The 23,610-nt window shown below is 41.2% G+C and overlaps 1 protein-coding gene across 2 annotated transcripts in view; it reads left to right on the top strand.

Moving 5' to 3' along the window:
* The first annotated feature begins 10,375 nt into the window (after positions 1-10,375).
* Positions 10,376-23,610, top strand: part of LOC111834582 (contactin-4-like) — a 141,927-nt gene continuing 128,692 nt past the window's right edge. Inside the window, exon 1 of one of the 2 annotated variants that reach the window (XM_023794052.2) lies at positions 10,376-10,671. The gene's annotated coding sequence lies outside the window, so the exon portion shown is untranslated. Of the gene's footprint in view, positions 10,672-10,728; positions 10,810-23,610 lie in introns of those variants that run through there. The other variant, XM_023794053.2, reaches the window with a different exon arrangement.

The following is a 23,610-nucleotide window of genomic DNA, read 5'->3' on the forward strand; positions in this document are numbered from 1 at the left end:
CTCAAAGTTCTTGATCAAAGGTCGGCATCAGATTTTCGTTCAAAGTCAGAGGTCCGGAACAGTTCTCTATAACAAAACTTTCATAAACTTTAACGAATTAACAATAACTTTCTATATAGACATCAGTACTGTATATAACAAAAATGGAAAAATTGGGGCAGTTTGGGGGGAAGATTATACCGAGTTATGTGTGTGTGAAATTTGGTGGTTCTAAATTGTATTTTTGTTGCTCAAACCACATTAAGCCTTTCGACGTTAACCATATTGATTCATAAGGTGCATTTCCAGCTGAGTCCGGATTAACTTGCGGTTCGGTCTTTGAAAAGCCCTAGTCTACATCATACTCTCCAGTGTCAACACATAATTGAACCTCAATACATGTACATTCACATTCTGTTCTTACTGCTTATACAGTGATATATAGTATATGGCAGAGCTACATGCCTTATTGCAGGCAAACACAACATCACATCAACCCAAGTTTATCGTTATAAGAATACTTTGGTATAACAGAAATCTATACTGCCTTGCGCATACTTTCCTGTAGAGGACGTCAGTACCTTTAACTAAAGACTGTAAAGATACAGGTGATGTTCAATGGTGTCATTCTTCTTGATAGCGATGGCATTTTAGCTCTAATGACCTCAGCAGGCAAGTTCCCAGAAGACTAATTACAAAGGTTCACAAGGTGGTTTCACATATGCCCGATGACTTTCTAATGAAGCTTTGGAGTTAACGGGCAAAGTAATGCCCTCTTACCTTGCTTCAATAGGTTGAAGGAAACTCGCTTGGGAAAATTATTTACAATTGCTTTTTCTTTGCACTCTTATACCATTTCTAATTAAAAATGTTTTAATTTCCATTACTCACTGTCAAGCGATGACAGAATCCCCGGCAGACAGTTCTGTGTAGGTGTCTTAATAAAATATAGCAGGGAGGGATTTATGGGGTGTGCATGGGCGAACAGCACATCTGGGAGTGTGGCAAAGTCCTCTCTGTTTATCTACAAAGGCCCAGTAAGATCCTGTGCTGTGGAGTGGAGATTCAGCCCTCCACTGTGCCTGATGTCATGTTGCCAAGGATTCTGGGGCCATCCCCTGTGCGCGGCCACACGTTTGCCTTGTTAGTGTGTGTCCCCCCCCCCCTGTTAAGCCCCAGCAATGCCAGAGCAACTCCAAGGCTGCACCTGGGCTGACGAGATCAAATGAGATGTGCTACAGTGAGCAGGGGAATGAAGATCAGTGCGTCACTGGAGGGCGACGGGGCGTCACTCTTTAACACAGTGGCCCCTACAGCCCCCGACTCTCAGCTGCTCCTTGTAATCTTTCAAGATATGAAAACCATTAGCGCATTTGCTGGAGCAACACTGGATTATCGCGGGTAGGAGCTGCTGTGTCTCCCAGCATCCTCTGCTTGGAACTTCAAGAAAATGCATAGAATGTGTGTACTTATTTATATAAACATGCATAGTGTAGAAGCCAGCACACGGTTCCTGTTAGCAAAGTTTGAAGTTCCTTATTTGTCACATGCAATCATACTCGTGTGTGTTTTGCCATAATACTTGTTTTTATATATTAGACCTAAATTTTTATATATTAGACTTGAGTTTGACTTAAATGTCTACCTGCTTCAGTAATGATGGCAGTGAAGCCCGTAGATTAAATTAGATGATGTGAACAGTCCAGTATAGGAAACTGGTGCAGTCTGAATCCTCAACCATTCATTACATGCTATTGAGAAGTGATTATAGATAAGAGTCAATGTCTTTCCTTTTCAAATGTGTTTATTAAGAAGGGAAGAAGGAAATTATTGGTGCGGATGACAGATAACAGAGCTTTCATGAAGATTTAATAAGGGTGGCTTTAATGAAGAAAGAATATAGAGACGGAAAGACTGACATCAAAGCATCCATTTTATAGCCATTATCAAGGAAAGAATCACACTTCTGAGGCAATTTTAAAAGAAATGTGACCCAATGCTACTTTAAATTTTGCATATATTTTGATTTTTTTTTCCCAGAGTAAACATATTTTGTGCATTCTCAATGCAGGAATGGCTGTTAACTCAGGGATATCAATGCCTTTGAGATAAACATTTTGTATATAATTTTTGCAAGCCATGTTTGATAAACTGGCTCCATAATGAATTCTGTCTGGAAACAAGCTATTTTGAGACTTTTTTTGCATCTTCTGTTATTTCTAAAACCTCCATGGAGTTCAGCCATGGCACTCAGAACATCCTGCCTTCCTTTAAGTCTGGCTGAGCTCCTTTTTCATTCCTAACTGGATATTCAGTTTTGCTCAACTTTCATTAGGCAAGACCAGAGGTGGACAAAGTACACACTCACTCTATTACTTGAGTCGAAGTACAGATACTCCTGCTAAAATATTACTCCAATACAAGTGAATGTTGTTCAGTCAAATTTTCCCTTGAGTTAAAGTGCTGGAGTACTTGGGTTTAAAAATACTTAAGTATGTTATCTTTTTAATCTCAACATATAGTATTGTTGCCATTTTTCAGAACCTAATGACTCTGAAACAACCTACTGAATGCACTGAATTGGTTGTAGAGCCTGTCAAATAAAAAGCTTTTGGAAAATGATACAATGACTATAGAGACTAAATTGACTCATCAAAAGGACAGCTATTGTCATTTTCATTTTCTTTATTTAACACCCTCCCCACCCCACCCCACAAGACTGCCTGGGGGGGGGGGGGGGCTGTATATATTACATTGTGCCCCCACAATGTGATAAAATCCTGTTATTTTGACATGGTGGGGACCACCTTTTGAGTAACAATCTGACACCAAACAAAAAATGAAGAATGTCAAAAGTCTTGTATTCTGTTTGGTTGATTATGGTTAAGGTTTGGGCTGGGTGGGGGTTATGGTAATCACGCTCATAGACATGAATGGATGGCCCCTTAAAGATATGAATAAAAATGTGTGCGTGCGTGTGTGTGTGTGTGTGTGTGTGTGTGTGCATGCGTTCATGGACACACATGCTTCAGGTAGATATTGCTGTAGATGCAACTTCCTTAGAAACTAGAAAAACAACACCCAACGAATCTATGTCATTAAATCTGCGACAAAACGGCTGCACTTTCAACTACAACAATAACAATCAACCCAGTTACACACCTCTAGCTTAATAACTGCCCAACATCAACTTGACTGACAGCATAGGAGTAGTTTACTGTGATTGGTGTTTCTCCTGTGACGAACACAATATGGCCTGTCGCATTTTAGAAAAGAAAATTTGTCCGCTGACTTCAAAGCTGTGCTTCAAAGCAATGAGTAATGAGAACCTTCACAGAGTAAAAACTACAATATTTGTCTTTCAAGTGTGGTGGAGTAAAAGTCATCAATTCCAAAAAAAAATTATACTCAAGTAAAATACAGATACTTGAAAAATATACTTCAGTAAAATACTCAAGTAATTGTACTTCGTTACTGTCCACCTCTGGCCAAGACTAATGTTAGCATTAAAACCTACTTCCAGCTTGGACCTGGCCAAAGACTAAGATATCCAGCCTTTGGATTAAATGTCTTGAAAATCTCCAAGATCTGGGATGATTAGTATAACTACAGTTTAGTTAATTTGCTTGATCCATTGAAATCCACTGAGCTCAGCATGGATATTACCAATCAGTGTCATCTGCCTGTATTCTCACCTCCGTACAGTAAATTACCAGTACAGCCTTAGGGTGTGACTTAATATTGCACACTGCATGCAAGTCAAATATATGTTACTGAACTGCCCTGTTTCAGCATAATGAAGTTCTTTCAATCAGGTCCTGTTTCAATTTGGAAGTCCGCCAATGAAAATTTCCAACTTGTCCGGAAGAAAGTGCCTGATATTGGTGGCAGGAGACCTTGTCGCACCATAAAGCCAGCAACTTAATAATGACTTTTTCAAGAGCTAATTTCCTGCATTGAGACATTGGCCATAAAATGAGGTTATTTCTCCTATCCTGGGATAAATAGAGATTTAACTGCCTTTTCAGTTTATTGCCTCCTGCTGCAGCCTCTCGCACGCGGCGCAGATTCGGAACACAGTCTCCGCAGATTGGCTCCGTTTTCCCCCCCGCGTGCCTTGTGGGCTACAAATGACTTTAATTAAGGGGAAGAGGTAAGGGGATGCTAACTGTCATTTTGTGCAGCACCGACAACAATGTGCTATCGCTATTGATATCCCTAAACAGATACAGTCTTGCTAAAGAAACCTGTGACTGTCTTGAATCTGTGTCTCTCTCATTAAATCTGCCACAAAACAAACGGATGCAGTTTCAACAAACAAAAACAAGGTGATGGGTCAATACGTAACCGCATGCTAAGTATCGCAGCCCCAGAAAGGCAGGCCTCCGGTGTAGAGCTTGATTGCCTGTAACATCCTGTAATATGTTCATTAATTTTAAAGAACCACATTCAGGACAGTGTATTATGAGCCTTGCATATATTGCAATCACATAAGAGCTGCTATATATCCCTGTTGCTGATTGATGGTGTCTCTTAATATCGCCCTTTGCTTACAAGGCGTCCACTATGCATATAAATCTTCAGACACTAACCCTAGCAGAGAGGTAACATACCTCCCCATCTTTATGCATCTCATTAAACTGGCTGGCAGTTGTGTATATTTAACTAACAGGCAAGGCTTTCAGGTATTTTATTCATTTACAATAATAATAATAATAAAAAGAAGAAAATAACATATCTTTTTGCAAGATCTCATGAAAGTTTTTTGAACTCCGATAATACTTTTGTGAGGTCCTGCCATATTGTTGCATCTTGAAAAACTTTTTGAGAGACCATGCAACACAATTGCATAATCTAACAATGTATAATAATGAATCATTTCAGGAAAAATTAATAATTGTCCAGTAAAGTCTGCTTTAATCAATGCACACCATTTCCTTTTTATATTATGTATTTTGTTGTAAGGACCAAATGTTTTGTTTTTCCTTCTATTCATTTTTTCTCTTACCAATCATGTTTTCTGTTATCATCCCTGATCTCCTTAGGGGTTCCGTCCTATAGGGGCTCTGTATGAAAATACACTTTAAAAGAATATTGTAGTAATCAATACATTTACTTATTTATCCATACTTCTGTTTGTTTGTATATTGTCCAGTGTGTTCAGAGAAACACAGTGAAATTCTTGTGCTCCAGTTGTAAGCAAAGGGACTGATGTGTGTCTGTGTCTATGTGTGTGTGTGTGGGGGGGGGGGGGGGGGGGGGGGCAGTAAACATAACCAATCAGTAATAAATAGCAAATGTGACATGGGGATGAAGACGTGCAAATCGAAAGCAGCGCAGATAATAACACTGATAAAATGCAGACGTGGTAAATTCACAATGATCATATGCACTAATTCAAAACAAGGGAGACTTTGCATCACATGGTGAGATGGCAAACTTACCCCTGAACTGCTAATAACAATACCTACCATTACTACCATTCCTTACCTGTCAGCAGCAACACTTACTTTGCATAGTGTGACTCTCAGAGTAACATTCAAAAGCATACGTACTAATTATGAAATACATTCTTTTGTCTTGTATTTAAACAATGTGCATATGCTTTTTATATCGTAGTAGAGAAGGGAAAGGGGAAGGCATAGACTCCATATTTCGTAGTCTCCGTACATTCTCCATACAGTCTCACATGTCCCCAAGTTCACACGAGCCCTTAAGCGTGCACAGTCTCACATGTCCCCAAGTGCACATGAGCCCTTAAGCGTGCACAGTCTCACATGTCCCCAAGTTCACACGAGCCCTTAAGCGTGCACAGTCTCACATGTCCCCAAGTTCACACAGGCCCTTAAGCGTGCACAGTCTCACATGTCCCCAAGGCAGCCTTGCACTCTCTTGTCTGACTTGGATGGACACATGTGATTATTTACTAGACGTCACAGATGAGTTGTGCATTAAAACAACTCAGTCTCATTAAGCTTATCAAGGGTTCCTTGCATTTCAGAGAAGCGCAGGAGCCCATGTGTGAAACGATTAACTTAAAAACAGATGTTACATGCCATGGCTCTCTGAAGAACTATTCATAATGGAGTTAATTTATAAAATTTTCAGTAATAATTAGTTAAGTGATGTAGCAGCTATTTGACTGATGTGCATACTTTTATAACTCACTACACAGTATTTCATATCTAGACTGTCTAGTTTTAGTAGATGTTTGTATCACCATTCAGTATTTTCCCACATATTTCCTTATTCATCATAGTTACAGAGAATGACCACCCGCATGACATCACCCTTTCTTTTGCACATCGATGGAACTTGAACTCCTGTCACGGGCATCTTAGCCAATCACGATGACAGTGACTGAACCAGAGATGCCATTTCTCCCAGCACAGCCCTCACAGGCATTCAGCCTGTCTTCCAGTGCCTCTTTCAGCACAGCAAAAGTCAACATGAGTTTGCCTGAGCAGCCGGGAGTGAGCCGCAGATAAATCAAGGTCACTGTGGCTGTTTTGTGTTTTACATTTTGATGGTTCTGAAACTTCATTTGGGTTACGAAGAAAATCTTAGATACTTAAAGCTAGATGTCTCTCTCAATTAGCAATGCATAATTTTGAAAGCGGTTATGACGGAAAGTGTCGCTGCGGCACTATTAAACAGATCATATTTACATGTGACTTATGCTAGTGATTATATGGCCTCTTGAATTTCTCTAACTGCTGCCTCCTCTTTCACTAAGGGAATTTCATACTTTGTGGGGTTCGGCCTGCTCCATTTCACAGTCCAGGGCTTTGCTGTCCTTAGTGGCAAGACAGATAGCATTGAGGTTAAATGTCTTGGCAAGACAGTCATTAGCAAGCTGAGAGCGAAAACCTATGAAGGCAACTCTTACAGCTCCGACGGGGAGTAATGCACTTTTTCTTAGGAAAACAAGTTACTCTACTTTAATATCATAACTGTTATTTTAACAGTAGTTCCTAAGTAAACCTTATTTAAACTTATTTTCATTATAATACGCTTTATGCTTAAATGCCAAATGTGATAAATACCAGAAAACTTGGAGAGATTTGCAAGGCCCTGTTCCATTGCAGGTAACAGCCATCACTGCAGGCAGAGCAGTGTGGGGTTTCCACACTGGGAGCACATACCTCAGACGGAGCAGTGTTGGGTTTCCACACTGGGAGCACATACCTCAGGGGGAGCAGTGTGGGGTTTCCACACTGGGAGCACATACCTCAGGGGGAGCAGTGAGGGGTTTCCACACTGAGACCACATACCTCAGGCGGAGCAGTGTGGGGTTTCCACACTGGGAGCACATACCTCAGGGGGAGCAGTGAGGGGTTTCCACACTGAGACCACATACCTCAGGCGGAGCAGTGTGGGGTTTCCACACTGGGAGCACATACCTCAGACGGAGCAGTGTTGGGTTTCCACACTGGGAGCACATACCTCAGGGGGAGCAGTGTGGGGTTTCCACACTGGGAGCACATACCTCAGACGGAGCAGTGTTGGGTTTCCACACTGGGAGCACATACCTCAGGGGGAGCAGTGAGGGGTTTCCACACTGAGACCACATACCTCAGGCGGAGCAGTGTGGGGTTTCCACACTGGGAGCACATACCTCAGACGGAGCAGTGTTGGGTTTCCACACTGGGAGCACATACCTCAGGGGGAGCAGTGTGGGGTTTCCACACTGGGAGCACATACCTCAGGGGGAGCAGTGAGGGGTTTCCACACTGAGACCACATACCTCAGGCGGAGCAGTGTGGGGTTTCCACACTGGGAGCACATACCTCAGACGGAGCAGTGTTGGGTTTCCACACTGGGAGCACATACCTCAGGCGGAGCAGTGTGGGGTTTCCACACTGGGAGCACATACCTCAGAGGGAGCAGTGTGGGGTTTCCACACTGGGAGCACATACCTCAGGGGGAGCAGTGAGGGGTTTCCACACTGAGACCACATACCTCAGGCGGAGCAGTGTTGGGTTTCCACACTGGGAGCACATACCTCAGGCGGAGCTGTGTGGGGTTTCCACACTGGGAGCACATACCTCAGAGGGAGCAGTGTGGGGTTTCCACACTGGGAGCACATACCTCAGACGGAGCAGTGTGGGGTTTCCACACTGAGACCACATACCTCAGACGGAGCAGTGTGGGGTTTCCACACTGAGACCACATACCTCAGGCGGAGCAGTGTGGGGTTTCCACACTGGGAGCACATACCTCAGGCGGAGCAGTGTGGGGTTTCCACACTGAGACCACATACCTCAGGCGGAGCAGTGTGGGGTTTCCACACTGAGACCACATACCTCAGACGGAGCAGTGTGGGGTTTCCACACTGGGAGCACATACCTCAGGCGGAGCAGTGTGGGGTTTCCACACTGGGAGCACATACCTCAGACGGAGCAGTGTGGGGTTTCCACACTGAGACCACATACCTCAGGCGGAGCAGTGTGGGGTTTCCACACTGGGAGCACATACCTCAGACGGAGCAGTGTGGGGTTTCCACACTGAGACCACATACCTCAGGCGGAGCAGTGTGGGGTTTCCACACTGGGAGCACATACCTCAGACGGAGCAGTGTGGGGTTTCCACACTGGGAGCACATACCTCAGAGGGAGCAGTGTGGGGTTTCCACACTGGGAGCACATACCTCAGACGGAGCAGTGTGGGGTTTCCACACTGAGACCACATACCTCAGGCGGAGCAGTGTGGGGTTTCCACACTGGGAGCACATACCTCAGACGGAGCAGTGTGGGGTTTCCACACTGAGAGCACATGTTGGCGGCAGGTTTTATCACTCCTCTGTGCTATTTATTCATTCATTGTAAATGTCTCCAAGGAAAATAAACTAATTGATAGATGCTCTTCAGTCCTTAATCCTTATTTAAATGCATTCTTAAGCATGAAAGCATTTATTTCCTTGTAATGTGCTGCATACTTTAATTTATCCTTTGAAGTTGTTTCAGCTTTGAAATATTATATATCTCATGAAACACTGAAAATATGCTGTTTGTTGTTTGTCCGTTCTTGTTGCGAGACTCTGAACATTAAACTAAATCATTATTGCTGTTGTTTATATTATTATACTTATTATTATTATTATTATTATTTTTAATGCAAGCTTGGTAAATTCAGGCTGCGGAATTTGATGACTTTATTCCTCTGTCTATGATGGAACCACCCTGAGAATTTAATTAAGTTACTCCTTAATTATCGCCTTTTCCCATTGACTGTTTTAAAAGCAGTAGATTTTCTTAAATCCTACTTACTGTAATTAAGGCTTAAATAAAGATAAAGAAAAAAAATAAAGGATCAAAGGTTGCATTCATTAGTCAAAGGAGAATTATTCATTTAATTCAATTTCCTTTACAGTGAAATAATTACAATTTCCATGGCAAAATAAGGAATCTTACAGTATTTAAATGTGTTGGCTGATACCACAAGGACCACCCCAAAATTTGCAGGGTTTGACCTTGTCTTACTTGTAAACTTGATGCCATCTAGTGGATTTACGACTATGGATGGGCATAACTATTTTATGATTGAATATGTAGGGTGGTTTAGAACAACTGCAATAAATATTAGAACCATATAAAGTGGGATGTTCATCTTAGCTGAGCTGAAGTGTCGCCGGCTGAGAGAAAAGGGCCGGAGAAACGACGGAGAGAGAAAGTATAGCGCGTTATTGTTCCCATCGCTATCCGTTCCCGTTTGTTGACGGGGGTAACTGCAAACTAGGCAAATATGTATGGTCACACTGCAGTGCTTGGTGAATCGTGTCATGGGAGTGTCACAGTAGTGAAGGATCAGAGGAGCGTGAGCTCACGGTGACCGTCACCCACCGGCGCACGTGGCGATGTCCCCCTAACAAACCCAAAGTTAACTCGTCAGTAACGTGGAGTTCCTTACGTCACTCTCAGCTTCAACGGGTGAACTAATGAACTAATTGGACTACAAGTATGCAATTAAGGGGAAAAAATATGTGCAAAATTGTTGGTGTTTGCATTCAACATGACCGCAAACTTAACACAAATTGCATAACAGCTGCGACAAACAAAACTAACAAGAATCAGCGTCGGGCTTGACGAATGCATTGATTCAGTTATCAGTCTTAATCACATTTCATGCAGGATTAAAAAGAAACGTTAGCTTCTTAGTTATTAAAACACTTTCTTCGTTATGGCCTAAGCTTTGACAAGAATGACAAACAACAGGAAAAAAATGTACATTAGAAGGAAAAGCAGCTGTCCTGCTTTACATATTTACTTCGTCTAATTTATAAGCCACGTAAAGCGGCATCCGAAGCTCCTCTAGCTAAGTAAAAAGGCACCTAAAGATTTTATAATGAACATGTGCCAGCAGGTGGCCCGAAAGGGGCGGCGAGCGCCCGCCCGCCCGCCTCGTGCCCAGCGCAGTCGGCTGAGAGCGTCGGCTTCGGACGCGGACGTGCGTTTGATGGCATGGAGGACAGCCATCGCACTTCCTGCTTAATGTGGGCGAGGACACAGCTGTTCAGCGTCTAGTAGCGCAGCATCGCATCATAGCCGAGAGAATCGCCCCGCTGTATCGCGGCTGCACGGGCGGCTCTGGAGGGCACGTTTCGCGCGGCTGTTTGGTGCGGAGGAGCCGGGACTCGCCGGGAATCTTGCGCGTGTTTTGCTCCGGAGCGGAGAATCAAGCTGATGTATCGCTGTAAGTACGTCTCTACTTCCCAGCGCCGGATACAGTCGCGTTTAACAACCCCATATACACTGCCTGTTTTCTTCTGTCTTTCTTTTTTTCTTTCTTTTTTTTCGTTTTTGCTTGTTGCGAAAAAGATATGTGGACATTGTAAGTAACCTGCTGCATTATTATATACTATGTTGAATACGGGCATAAGTGATCTCTGACTCTTTATATAGTGACAGCACGGTCAGTTATTAACGCATCACAATTGAAAGCTGCCTTTAGAAGACGCGCTATAAATGCAATTAACACGTCTGAACGTCTTTAAAGGCAGGGATTATTGGACAAAGGACATTTATTGTTAGTACCGTTATTAGTGTTAGTCGTAGTAGCCTAGTTCTCAATGATGTAGTATTTTGTTCATGTCAGTATGTAGGCTATTTATTTTACGCTTGTAAAGAGTTGTGCTTTTTTTTATATCACGTATAACTAATCGGAATGGAAAATGCAATGTGCATCTGTGTGCCAAATCCTGCCGATAATGTTTTTGATGTATATAATAGTTATATGTGCATAGTTGCCGTACTTGTTCGCTGTTGATTGCAAGTTTATTTGACGTGGTTTTCAGATGGCAAACAGCACATGTGCTCGTAAGTGTTGTGAGCAAATCCGCGACAATAGGCATGGAAGTCAAATGGATTTCGGTAAATTATTTTTGATGGACTGAAACGCTATGTGAATGCTTGTACTCTGCACACAAAATCTCTGATGTGGCACAGTGTATATGCTGTGCTGGGCTGAAGGTAATTAAATGCTGTAGTCACATTTTGATCAGAGCAATTACCTGGGCTCTCTGAAGACTTTTTTCCTTTTGGATTTATCTTTCCGGCTCTCTGTCAGGGTGACTGCGTAGACATAGATCTGTGCAGATGTTTAATAATCCTGCACTCTTACAGTGCCCATCACATTATCGTGCTGAATTTGTTAATAGGAGGATACAGCGGGCAGTAACCGATCCCATATTCGTCGGATGTTTTTAATACACAGATTATAGGATCGCTAAATACCAACGTCTATATTTTAAAACAACTGATGTTTCAAATAAATTTACGGTTACGTTTCGGTCACATTTTCTCTTTTTTTGTTGTTGTTTAAAATGAACGTGTTTTTTTTTTTTTTTGGCCCCATCATTACAATAAGTATTTATCAATTTAGTCAAATTTGGGTTTCCATCAGTAAAGCCAGACGAGGCCTGAGGGCCGGGGTGTAATCCGAACATCTGTCATTCTGTCTGATATTCCCCAGCATCAGTACAGCCGTCCCTGTCTGCGGTTATCTAATCTGGGTGGTCGGGGAGCAGTTACGGCTCCGTTTCTGACGCACCGAATTTAATCCCAGCCGCTGTTGCACACTATAACTATCCACTCACATTAATTTATTATTTCCATCTTTCAGTAGCCATTGCATCTATTAATTTCTGAAAGTGCTTATAAAATGATTTAAGGCAATACATCGCCGTTTGGGATGCCGTTAATGTCTATTACTCAGCACCACTCTCAGTAATACGTCTAGGGTTAGTGTGGCGATAATCCTGATGCTCCGATGGAAAAATGGGTTTTGAGTGCTGAGATACTCATGCATAAAATTTTGTGTTACATATGATATACTTTTTTTCAAATATGTAACGTAAAAGTTACTGAAGGTTGACACCCGTGTTACTTAAAATCTTATCTCAAATGCTTCACATATGAGTGTGTTGTTCTGTCAGTATACTTTCTAGCAGTCGATATGTATTCATGCGTATAAATAAAGTGCCCAATTCATGTTTCTTTTCCTTTTACAATATGGATTTATGATGGGATTTATTTTGATCCAGCAGCTGAGAAACATCCTTAAAGTGGAATTTTAATAGTCACATCTGTCAGTGCCGCTTGCTGTTGGTACTTGGGTGTCATGTTTCAATCTGGTGTCATATCATGGCATGAAGAGTCGAACAGACAGTTTTATAGGCTAGTTGTGGAGCAGCAACGACTGAGAGGGAAGGCCTTCAGCAGCACAGCACACCCCAAGAGTCTGTCAAAGCCAGAGAATTCAAAACTGACATTACAAGGAATCATGGGTAGTTACAGTCTGAAGTCCGCCATTATTTTGGCTTTCTCCTTGTGTCATGCATTATTTTAATCTCATTCTAGGAATTGTATCAGGAGTTCTACAAGTCAAATGTTAGACTATTTGCAGGTGCATAAGTATGGAAGGAACCATTTTTGTTTCTTTGGAGCACTGATATTGAGAATTAACTTAAAAAAATGTAAATGGATAGCAGGCCATCCTGGTGATTCTGTGTGTTTTCGTTGTTGATGCTTGACTCGTGAATGATTGCAGGTTCAAATGCACCTTGTTTTGAGGACTTCAGAGGAAACTGCTTTATTTAAACAGATGGCTGTTTAGGTGGCTAAAAATCTCTTGTAAGAAGCCTCCGTTGATTGTAGACGATTGTAAGTAAATAAATAGGTTAAGCTGAATGCTGCTTACAGCTGCAAGTGGGATTGCATTTGCAAGCTCAACCACTAGGTATTTAGGGTGAGCTCTTGTTTTATTGATATTTGTTTAAGAGAGTGTGCACAACAGCAAAATGCTACCTGCTGTAGTCTAATCAGCAAAACCTTTAAAATCCTGTATGTCTGTCCATCCATCCATCCATCCATCCATTTATTTTCTATATCCATTTCTTGTTCTATGCAGGTTTGTGGGGGTTCAGAGCAGAAGTGCAAGGCAGGGAATAACCCAGTTTGGGGCACTAACTCACTGTAGGACAAACACCATTCAAATCCTACACATTTGTGTAGAGAGTAAATTGGATTGGATTATTACCTTAACTGTTCCCTTTAAACTAAGAGGACTCAGTAACTTCTAAGCTGAATGCAGAGAGAATGGATGAGCCGGTTATAAAAAAAAAAAAAAAAAGGTCTGCATTTGTCAGTCTGTTAGCACGACTCTACGAATGTAGCTCATCAGACAATCAAAACTTGTACCCTGGGTTTAATGAGATTGTATCAAATGAAGGCAGCCACTTACATTACAAGGCTCTCATGCGGCATGTCACACAGCAAGGGTCATGTTGCAGCCGCTTTGGCCAAGATGGGACAATTAGCAGCAGTTGCTGTGGATGGAGCAGGTCCAGCCTGCTAATTGCTCGAAGGTGGGAAATGCATTCTTTGCTATGTTTGAGTATTTTTTCAGCATATGTACCATGTGGAATGTATTGGGTATCGTGTACGTTTACCCTGGAACATCCTGAATAAATTACACCGCATTACTTTTCATTACGTTTTTTCATTTAGTCGACACTTTTATTCAAAGTGACGTACAAATGAAGATCAGAGAGCAGGGACAAGCCAGCGTCCCGCCAGCGGCTGGTGTCACGAATCCTGCTCAAGGGCTCAATAGTGGTATGATTACTCGGTTGACCTTGGGATTTGAACCCACAACCATGGCATGGGCACAGATCCATAGCCTGCTGTGTTGCATCGCCCACTAGTTTCCAAGAAACCCAGTTGATAGTTTTTTTTTTTTCTATTTCCAAGTCGTTGCAGCACACTTTGGTTAATTTGGTATCACGTCAGCAGTGTGACATCAGCTGTGTCTTATACCCACTGAAAGTTAGTACTCGTGTTGTGTACAGTAAGTTGGTCCCCATTCTGGAAATGATGTTAAATTGACAGTCGCAGCCGATGGGTATTGGGAAAAGTGATATTTGTCTGTGTTGCTGCATGAAGTATCATTGGTTTTTGATGAAGCACAATTTGCTTAGCATCCACATTTTAAAGAAGTATATTTTTATGAATGAATGAATAAATAAATATTTAAAAATGTCAGAGGTCCACATTTCTAAATCGATAAAAGCATCGCCCAGCTGAAATATTTGGTATGGGGACTAAATAGGTAATTATCTATAAAGACACAGAGGAAGTAACATTCTGTATACTGAACAATGGCAGTAACATTCTACAAGCGCACCTTCTGATTTGGAATCTCTGAGGGCATACAAGATAGGATCAATTTTTATCTTGGTAATGACATAAGTAGTGAATGCGTTATACAGTATGTTATGTGTTTCATATATGACGTGTATATATATAAAGTATTAATAATAATTTATATATGGCCGATCCCCAACCCTTCCCTGTGTACATCATTAATCAGCCATGGTGTCTCTATTCAATTGAGAACCGAATGGTTGTTTTTGCAGTGAAGAATGCAAGCTTAGTAAACAGTGATTTCTTTTGGCATATGGACACTGTTATCTTTTCAGTGTCCTGGAAGCGGCTTGATCAAGGTGTTAGGGTCTTGGTCTGGCTTGGTGTTACTTCATCCTCCTAAGCGTGGTCCCCAGGTGTGCTAACTTGCTAGAAACGTGTAGCAGGAATGTGTGTAGAGACGAGGACCCTGGGAAGCGGAATGCAGGCCCACGTTTACCCCATGCAAGGTTACCTTTATAGAGCTGTGAAGGCTTTGAAGAGCTCTTCCCTGAGCCTATCACTGCTGCCCAGGCTGCAAACACTACAGAGTATGGAGCTGCAAATAAAGACAAATGCCCAGTGTCAGTGGATTCAGTGCTGCTGGGATAGCATCCGCTTTCAGGCAGCACTCCGCTGGTTTGTAAAAGTAAACAGTGCAGTTTGATTTTTCAACACATTACCGAAGCTGTGGAGACTCATGAGTTCCAGAGTGTTTTGGTACAGTATGTAAGTCTTTAAGGCATTAACCACTAAAGTCACACACTTTTTTTTCTTATCCCGTGGATGGATGAGAACACATTCGAGAAAGTACATTTTTTTCCAAATTGGTTCCCGACATGGTGTATTATATTCTAGCTATTTTGCAAGCATGAAAGGGCTGACAACTGTAGATAGCATTGCAGTGTTTTTTATATGGCAGAAATTTTGTTTAAAGGGATTTTAAATGGCCAGGAAATGATCACTCAAGCATCATTCTAACCGGAACAAATGTGGAAGGAAGTGTCAAGGGTGAGAGATAAAACGGCGCCTTTAGTCCCTCAGCCCTGGAGTATATCTACAATTTAAATGAATCCAAACTCTAACCCTTAATTTATCACTAAGATGTTGTGTTGTTTTGTGGATTTGATGGTCTTGAGGATCTTCTTGAGACGAGTGCACTGATTAATATAAACCCTGCTATTTAATCTGTCCGTTTATGTTGAGATTGGGATGCATAATCTTGTGAGGTGTTTTATGCAACTTGTACTGTATGAGCGATTCACTTTCCAACACATCGATATCCATCCATCCATCCATATTTCGTACCTGCTTCTCCTATTCAGAGTCACAGGGGGGCCTATAGATCTATATATATATATATATATATATACATACATACATACATACATACATACATACATACATACATACATACATACATACATACATATCAATTTTATTTAGAAAAAAAGTCAATTTTGCTGCTTTCCTGTTTGCACTATGACAAATGAGAATGATGTCACCTCAGTGTAGGACTCCATTGACTAATGAAGGGTTTCTTCCTTTCTTTATGGGACTTCAGTCCTGCTTCTAGGGCCCTGATGCAAACTGACCTATCAGTGCACCTCACACCTGCACTTAATGTTTCCCATTCCTTTTGAAGGTCACATGATATCATCTTCCAATTCATGAGAAACTGTTGGATAAGTTGACGGTCATCTCTGGCATTAGAATGTTGCTTCCGGCCTTTAACTGACTGGTTTCTGGTCATTCCCAGTGTCTCCTGCTTCACCTTGTTCTTGTGTTCTGCTGTCTTAGACATTTTGGACCTGGAAGCGTCCTGCTGCTCAGCGTAGCCTCTGCCAGCAGAACCAGGATCAAACCAGGATTTAAAAATGCAGATAAAAAAAAATATATATATATAGAGAGTTATCTTTAATTTTTTTCAGAGCTGTATATGTGGAACTGACAATAAAATGTACTTTGATTTTTTTTTAACCTTCCATATAAAATTTAATTCTGTTTACTCCTATATGTCGCCTTAAATTTGTAATGACTATCATTACTCTTTGAAGTACTGTATCTGATTAAAAATTGCATCCAGGAGATAACACAGGTTTAGTTGTGAAGTGCTATCTTATGAAGAGACTGAAAGCTGATCGTTAGATAATAGAAAACACTGAAATCCTCTATATAAAGAGAGGCTTTCAGACCGAAAGGTGTGTGGGATTGTTTTGCTCTGTCAATCACTGATGGGTTTAACCTAACTCTCATGGGGTTAAATCATGCAGTGAGCACAGTAATACCACCCACCTTGGATTTCCTAAATACAGGCACTGCTCATGGCTTACAGAAAGGCTGCGGTTTTAGGAGAGCAGTCGCTTACTTGAAACCCAGGTTTCGCTTGACTGACACTTGTCTTTCATTTACCAGTTTTCCAGAAGTTTTGGCACAAAGATCAGAAGAGCACTGGTTTGTGCAGGCAAATTTTAATGATACACTTTCTGCAGAATTACAATTAGTCTGATATTAAGTATTTCATAACCGTCTGAATGATGTTCTTCAAGCTACGTCTCTGTAACCTTGAATTCTGAGGATGATTGCATTCGAAGGAAGGGAGTTTGTGAAATGAATGCATGAGCCTTTCGGCTGTCTGTTGTCTGATTTGGGAGCCTCCGTGGATGGCCGTGCACTCAGGTGTAATCTGGCTCCGAATCCGCCTTACAGTGATTGGTGAGCCGTCATCATGCCGTTTACAGCTTAGGGCTCAGTATTAACTTTCTGAATTTCTGGGATGGGATCGGCTGAATTTCCTCTGCTTTGGCCAGAGTTAACCGGCTGCTTTGGGGCTCTGCATTGATCTTTTCTCCGAGGTCGAGGTCTCGATGGGGCGGAGCTTGTGTGCTGGGGCACGGCGCCTGCTCTTACATTTCTTGTGAGTAACTCGACCCATGCATATCCTGCTTTACGTTGCTGGTTTTCCACTTTCTTTACTCCTCGTCCCGCACTCCCTGCGGCGGGTTACAAACTAGGGCTCTGTCTTGATTTCTGGGTGTGAAAGCTGGGGGGGGGGGCTTATTTTAACCCGTGGTGACAGTGTCAGCTGTTACCTGTGTGAGTAAAGATAAAAATATAACTGAAGAATGAATTATGAACATATGAAGGAATTCAGGTGTTCTGAAGAATGGAGTTAAAAAGACCAAATATTTTCTTGTTAATGTTGTGAATTTATTTAGAGTGTAAGTAAATCCTAATATCCTTATTATTATTATTATTATTATTATTATTAATAATAATAAATAAATAATAATAATAATTTAATAAAGTAAACATAACCTAACTGAAACAGTATGTGAGGTGGACAAGAATATTTTAATTTGTTATTTCACTACAAAGACCTGTCAGCTGGCTCTTAATTGAGATTAATGTAGAAATAAAGAAGTATGAGAGATGCCCTTTCCGGTGCTGGGGTCTTATGAGCCCCATTTAACTGTACAGTTCTTTTTCCTTCAGAAAGCCTAAAAATAGAAGTGTTTAATTAGGTTTAAGAGGGTTTTGTTCACTTGAGGATATTCTCCCCATTGTTTTGCTCTTCCCTTGGCAAGTGGCGTCCCCCCGTAACAGGAAGGCGAAACGCAGCTGCGACATTTAATTCTGGTCCACTCTAGTCTGATCTACCAAATGTTATTACCAAACCATACTATTGCGGTTATTCGTCTTGATCACTGGTGCACCCGGCTGCATGGTGATTACACCGAAAGTTGCTTCAAGTCCCAAAAGTGGCCCTGTTGGAGAACCACACTTAACCTTGACTCGCTTCGTAAAAACATGCAATAATGGTTATAATGGGTGCTGTTGAAAAATCACAGTATGCAATTTATCATCATTAATCAAAATCAATCATTGTAAGCCAGAACACAGTGCTCTCACTTATTTGTGTGTGCATGTGTGTATGTAGGTTATGTATATATTACATTGTGGGGATCATATGTCCCCATAATGTGATAAAAACCTGTTATTCTAATGTTGTGGGGACTATTTTTTTGGCCCCCACAAGGGGAAAATTAGCTTTCAAAAAATCAGTGACTTAAAGGAAAAAACTTGTATTTTGTTTGGTTAATTATGGTTAATGTTAGGGCTGGGTAGCGGTTAGGGTTGTCACTGTTGGGAGTTTTTCCCATAGAAATGAATGGATGGTTCCCACTAAGATATGAATACAAAAATGTGTGTGTGTGTGTGTGGGGTTAGGGTTATGTTTATATTACATTGTGTCCCCCACAATATTATTTTTATTGTGGGGACCATTTTTCAGGTCCCCACAAAGATCTGTGAATGCAATCAAAAAACGAAAAATAAAAAAAGTCTCGTATTTTGTTTGGTTACTTATGGTTAAGGTTAGGGCTGGGTAGGGATTAAGGTCGTCATGTTGGGATTAGAGTTTTTCCCATACAAATGAATGGAGAGTCCCCACACACCTCTGTATGTGTGTGTGTGTGGTTTTGTGCCACCAGCCAGGACTTTTTTCTTTTGCAAAGATTTTGTTTAATGGAGTATTCGTTTTGGTTTGATTGCATCAGAATGTCATTATATGGCTTATTATGGCTTTTCCACACCTGGAGTATCTGTGCTGATTCCTATTCTTACCTCCTTACATTCTGTACTCTAGCAAGGTAAAGTTTAAGCGACATCATTCTCGGTTTGTGTTTTAGGAGTTTTTTTATATGACTTATGCTGTAAATGTATACAATGCAGTGGTACATGGTGCCGGTATTTTGCTGGATTAGTATGTACCACTTGTGAAAGATCATTATTTTATACCTTTGGATTTGCTAAACTAGTGTTGAACAAAGGTTGTCTTATCTGTTACTCATTGGTGAGAATTTGTTAAATGCATTTCCCAAAAGACATTTTCCTGTTCTTTTTTTTCTTGCATCCTTGGGAGTATATGTCTTTGTTTGTGTGAATCCTGCCTCGGCATGGAATCCTCGTGTTCTCCCTGTTTGCCAGTTTTCTCTGGGTGTTCCGGTTCCCTCTGCGTGTTCCGGGTCTCTCTGGGTGTTCCGGTTCCCTCCCATAGTCCAAAAGTTATGGCTATGGCTGTGGGAAATTGTATTTCTAAATTGATTGCAGTATATAACAAAGAACATGATGAAATGGATAATGCTGTACAAATTCCAGAAGATTCTGCAACCTCTTGCCCAAATATCTGAAGACAAGAAAAGTCAAAAGATTCTTTGTCCACAAAAGAGGGTATTTAGTTTGCTTTGGTGCATCTCATGCGTTGTAAATCTGTCTTCCCAGTTTAGTCAAGGGAATTCAGTCCAGATGAAAGGATGTCTTGTGTGTTTTGTCCTAATTGTCTATATTGGAATTGAAGTATTCAGAGAAATGTTTGTGGCAGACTGTGTCCCTGTGATGACAGAACTTAAATTTGGAATATAAAAATGCATGTATGTTTTTGAAAGGCTCTGTCGGTCGGTTTTAATGGTAGCAGGTTCTGCTTATAAAACAGTGACTTCTGAGTGTGTTTTTTGACAATAGCTGTATTTTAATAGCCCTATGAAGTATTTTGTGCCTCCAAGCTGGAAGGTAAACTGTAGCCCTCCTGTGGCAATTAAATGTATATTTGTTGCAGCTTTACTGAACCTGTACCTCTGTACTCTAATACGAGAATTAAAATCCAGTTTAGTTGTCCAGCTGTTTGTTTCAGTTCCTTATTTCAAGGTTAAGTGCTGGCATGTTACATTCAGCATCACAGTAGAAAATAAACAATAATCTTTGTCAAAATAACAAAATGTCATTATTATTCTTTAACCAGGAAACAATATTTCTGCGTGTATGAAACAAAACACATGCTAAACTGCCTTCTGCAATCACACACATAAAGAAGCAGCAACTGGTTTATTATTTATCACCCATTCAGGAATATATGAATGTATAAATTCCTTTTGATGCAGAGATGTTCACGTCTTTGTGTTTAGTGACTGTCCCTGGGCAACTTTTCCTGCTCTGCTTCACTTGTACAGAAACACCACGACAGATTCCTCACTGCCGTCCTCCAAAGAAGTGCTTGTGACAGAGATGTTCCTCCATTGTCACTTTTCTGGTCCTGTCTGCCAGCTTCCAGTTACTGTAACTTACTGTTGTTCAGAAGACACGCTACACCCTGATCAAATATATGGTGAACCTTTATGCATAGAGCATCCGCCAGTCATGCCATAATTCTTTAACATGCTGCCTTTTATTGTGTAATTAAAAAGCCGAAACCGTTGGTTATTGAAAGTGCTTCTGGTGGAGTTCAGCTCTCAGACCCCGGATGAGGACAGGTCTTTGTGACGCCGTCCTTCTCGGATTGTTATTGAAGTGAGAGTCTGCTCAGGCTCTTCCGGTCGAAGGCGCCGTATCCAGCCGCTTCAGCTCTAAGGGCTTCTCCCTTCCATTCGATACAGTCACAGCGTGACGTTGGCCCCCCTGCGCCGGGGGCCCCGGGAACGCATGGGCTGAAGATGGCAATGCTGGCTTCCAGTGATGTGAAGAGAAGGTCTCCTGCTCCCTGGAGGGGGGCCTGCTGATTCACTCTTGGGAAAAGTATTTAATTCAATATTGTTTCGGCCCAGCTGTGCTCTGTTAATGTATGGTGTGCACTCAGGCGAAAATGCCTACTAAGCTCTTTAGAGAAACGTCGTACTTTTTTTTGAATCTGTGCTATTTTCAATGTTTATGGTTGGAGACCAGAGACTTTTCTTGGAACCCTAGATGCTGAAGAGCAAAGGTGCTACACACAGCTGCTCCTAGTCATACAGTACTCAACCATAGGATGCCTCTGGAGAAATATGTAGACCAAGACTGAAATACAATAAAATCAGTGCTGGATGAATTGAATCTTCTCGATATAGTGACTCTGTGACCCCTTTTATACATATAAGACAGTTTGGGGTAAGCTGCTTAACATGAGTCATTACTGAAGTTCTTAGTCTGGATCCTGCATAGTTTGTTGTTGTGTTTTACATTGTTGTTTACAAGCAGAGGTGGAAAGTTCAGGTCCAGAAAGTACAAAACCAGTTGAGTACTGTGACTCTTTATACTCAACTGGCTGGCTGAAAGAAAACCTTCGTCTGGATTAGTACTTTCTGTACCTGAACTTCACCTCTGTGTACAAGTATTTTGTTATGTTTTGCCAAAGTCACTCTCCAGATTCTTCCGGATGAGTGTTGGCCAAATTAATATAAAATGCACCTAACCATGCCATAAAAATTTAATCCAAAATAATATTTCACTTTTGGGGGAGTGGATGTGAAACAGAAGAGATTATTTTTATTAGTAGTTACGAATTACTAATGTATGTATATTTATGTATAACTGCCTTATATATTATTAGTCTTATGTTACAGGAACTTGTAGATAACTTGTACAAAATATATTGCTCTCTGCTTGAAAGAATATCATCACATCTTACTTAGAATATGACCTTTGCTACTGGATGGGAAGCAGAAATGTATCCCGTTAATAAATAAGGTCCATGTACTATTCTGGGGTTATTGGCATAATGACAATGCAGATTAACTGCCCAGCAACCATGAGATTTTAATCTGCAGATATTTGAAGCATCTAGTTAATTTGCACGTTTCCCCGGGACGATGGAAGCAGCTTCGGCCGTCAGCCCGCTTCTGGCCAATGAGAGAGGTGCCATTAGAGGTGGGTGTTTTGGCCTTTCCTGCAAAATGTCAGGAGCATTGTTCTGGTTAATGGATCTGCGAGAAGCTTCACAATTATTCTGTCATGGCTTTAAGATAAACACCATCTTTTTATCAAGTGCAGATGGTAATTTTGTTTTATGTTTAAACTTTAAAACGGAGGCGTCTCACGCTGAGATTGCGATGTATAATGAAGCAAACTGCAGCGGCACACAGAGTCGTGACAAGGTAATAGGATTTGAGAAGGAAGGCAGCGGGTTCATCCATGAAGGGTATTTGAAACACAAAGAGCAAGACCTTGGAATGAGAGACTTTTTTTATTTTTTATTTTTTATTTTTTTTTTAAAGCTCTACCTTAGAATTTCAATCAACAAATCGGTGTGGGGGGAGGCGATTACGGCAGTGCATTTTGCACAGAGCTGTGAATGTTTTTAATGCTGTCTTGTTTGTGTTCTGATTGTCCCTGTCAGTGACTTGTCTCCCATAAGTCATGGCGTGTTTTTTTTTGCCTCGCACCTCTGCCCTTGGCCCCTTAGTCGGCAGAAAGAGGCCAGTGGAAGAAAGACCTTCCTTCTCCATGTAGAGCGACATCCCAGTGCACAGACATGCTTGAAATATGCTTGATCCTCTGCGTTTTGAGGCAAAGGCTGCAGACAAAGTAGATGCTTAGGTGTCTTAAAGTAGGTCGCAGCACGCAGGCAAAGCAAACACTACATTATTCAGTGTACAAATCCATATTTTACATGTGTTTATTATTCTATCTTTTTAAAAATATTGCAATAAATTCTGGGTCTCCACAGTTGCTTTAATTGTGTAAGTCTTGTCATATCTTACAAATCTGTCCACTAGAGATTTAATCATACAGCCTTAACCTTTTTATGTTTGCATTTTATTCTGTCAATGTTTATATTAGTTGATACTATATTTCTGTTCCATGAATTTCTGGGATGTCATCTTAAAACAGCAAAGTCTATAAAGTGTAAAATGCAGTGAAATGCCTACATGAGTCATGTGACTTTGGATAGTGAGCCAACTGTCATGATGTCACCGAGTTTGTCTTGGGAACCATGACAAATTTTTGAGGGTGACGGTTTAGCCTGATAGTTCAAACAGAGCTGCAATCTTGAAAGCAATTTAAAATTAAATCCTTCTGCCTTGGTGTAAACCTTTTGACTTTCATTAATTAAAAACAAACAGATGAGAAAAAAGAATAAATTCAGATATTTGTTAGTTTCATTTTCATTTGCTCAGCTGTGTTCATATGCAAGCTGTTT

The sequence above is a fragment of the Paramormyrops kingsleyae genome, chromosome 8 (genome assembly GCF_048594095.1).
Source record: "Paramormyrops kingsleyae isolate MSU_618 chromosome 8, PKINGS_0.4, whole genome shotgun sequence".
Taxonomy (NCBI): Eukaryota; Metazoa; Chordata; class Actinopteri; order Osteoglossiformes; family Mormyridae; genus Paramormyrops; species Paramormyrops kingsleyae.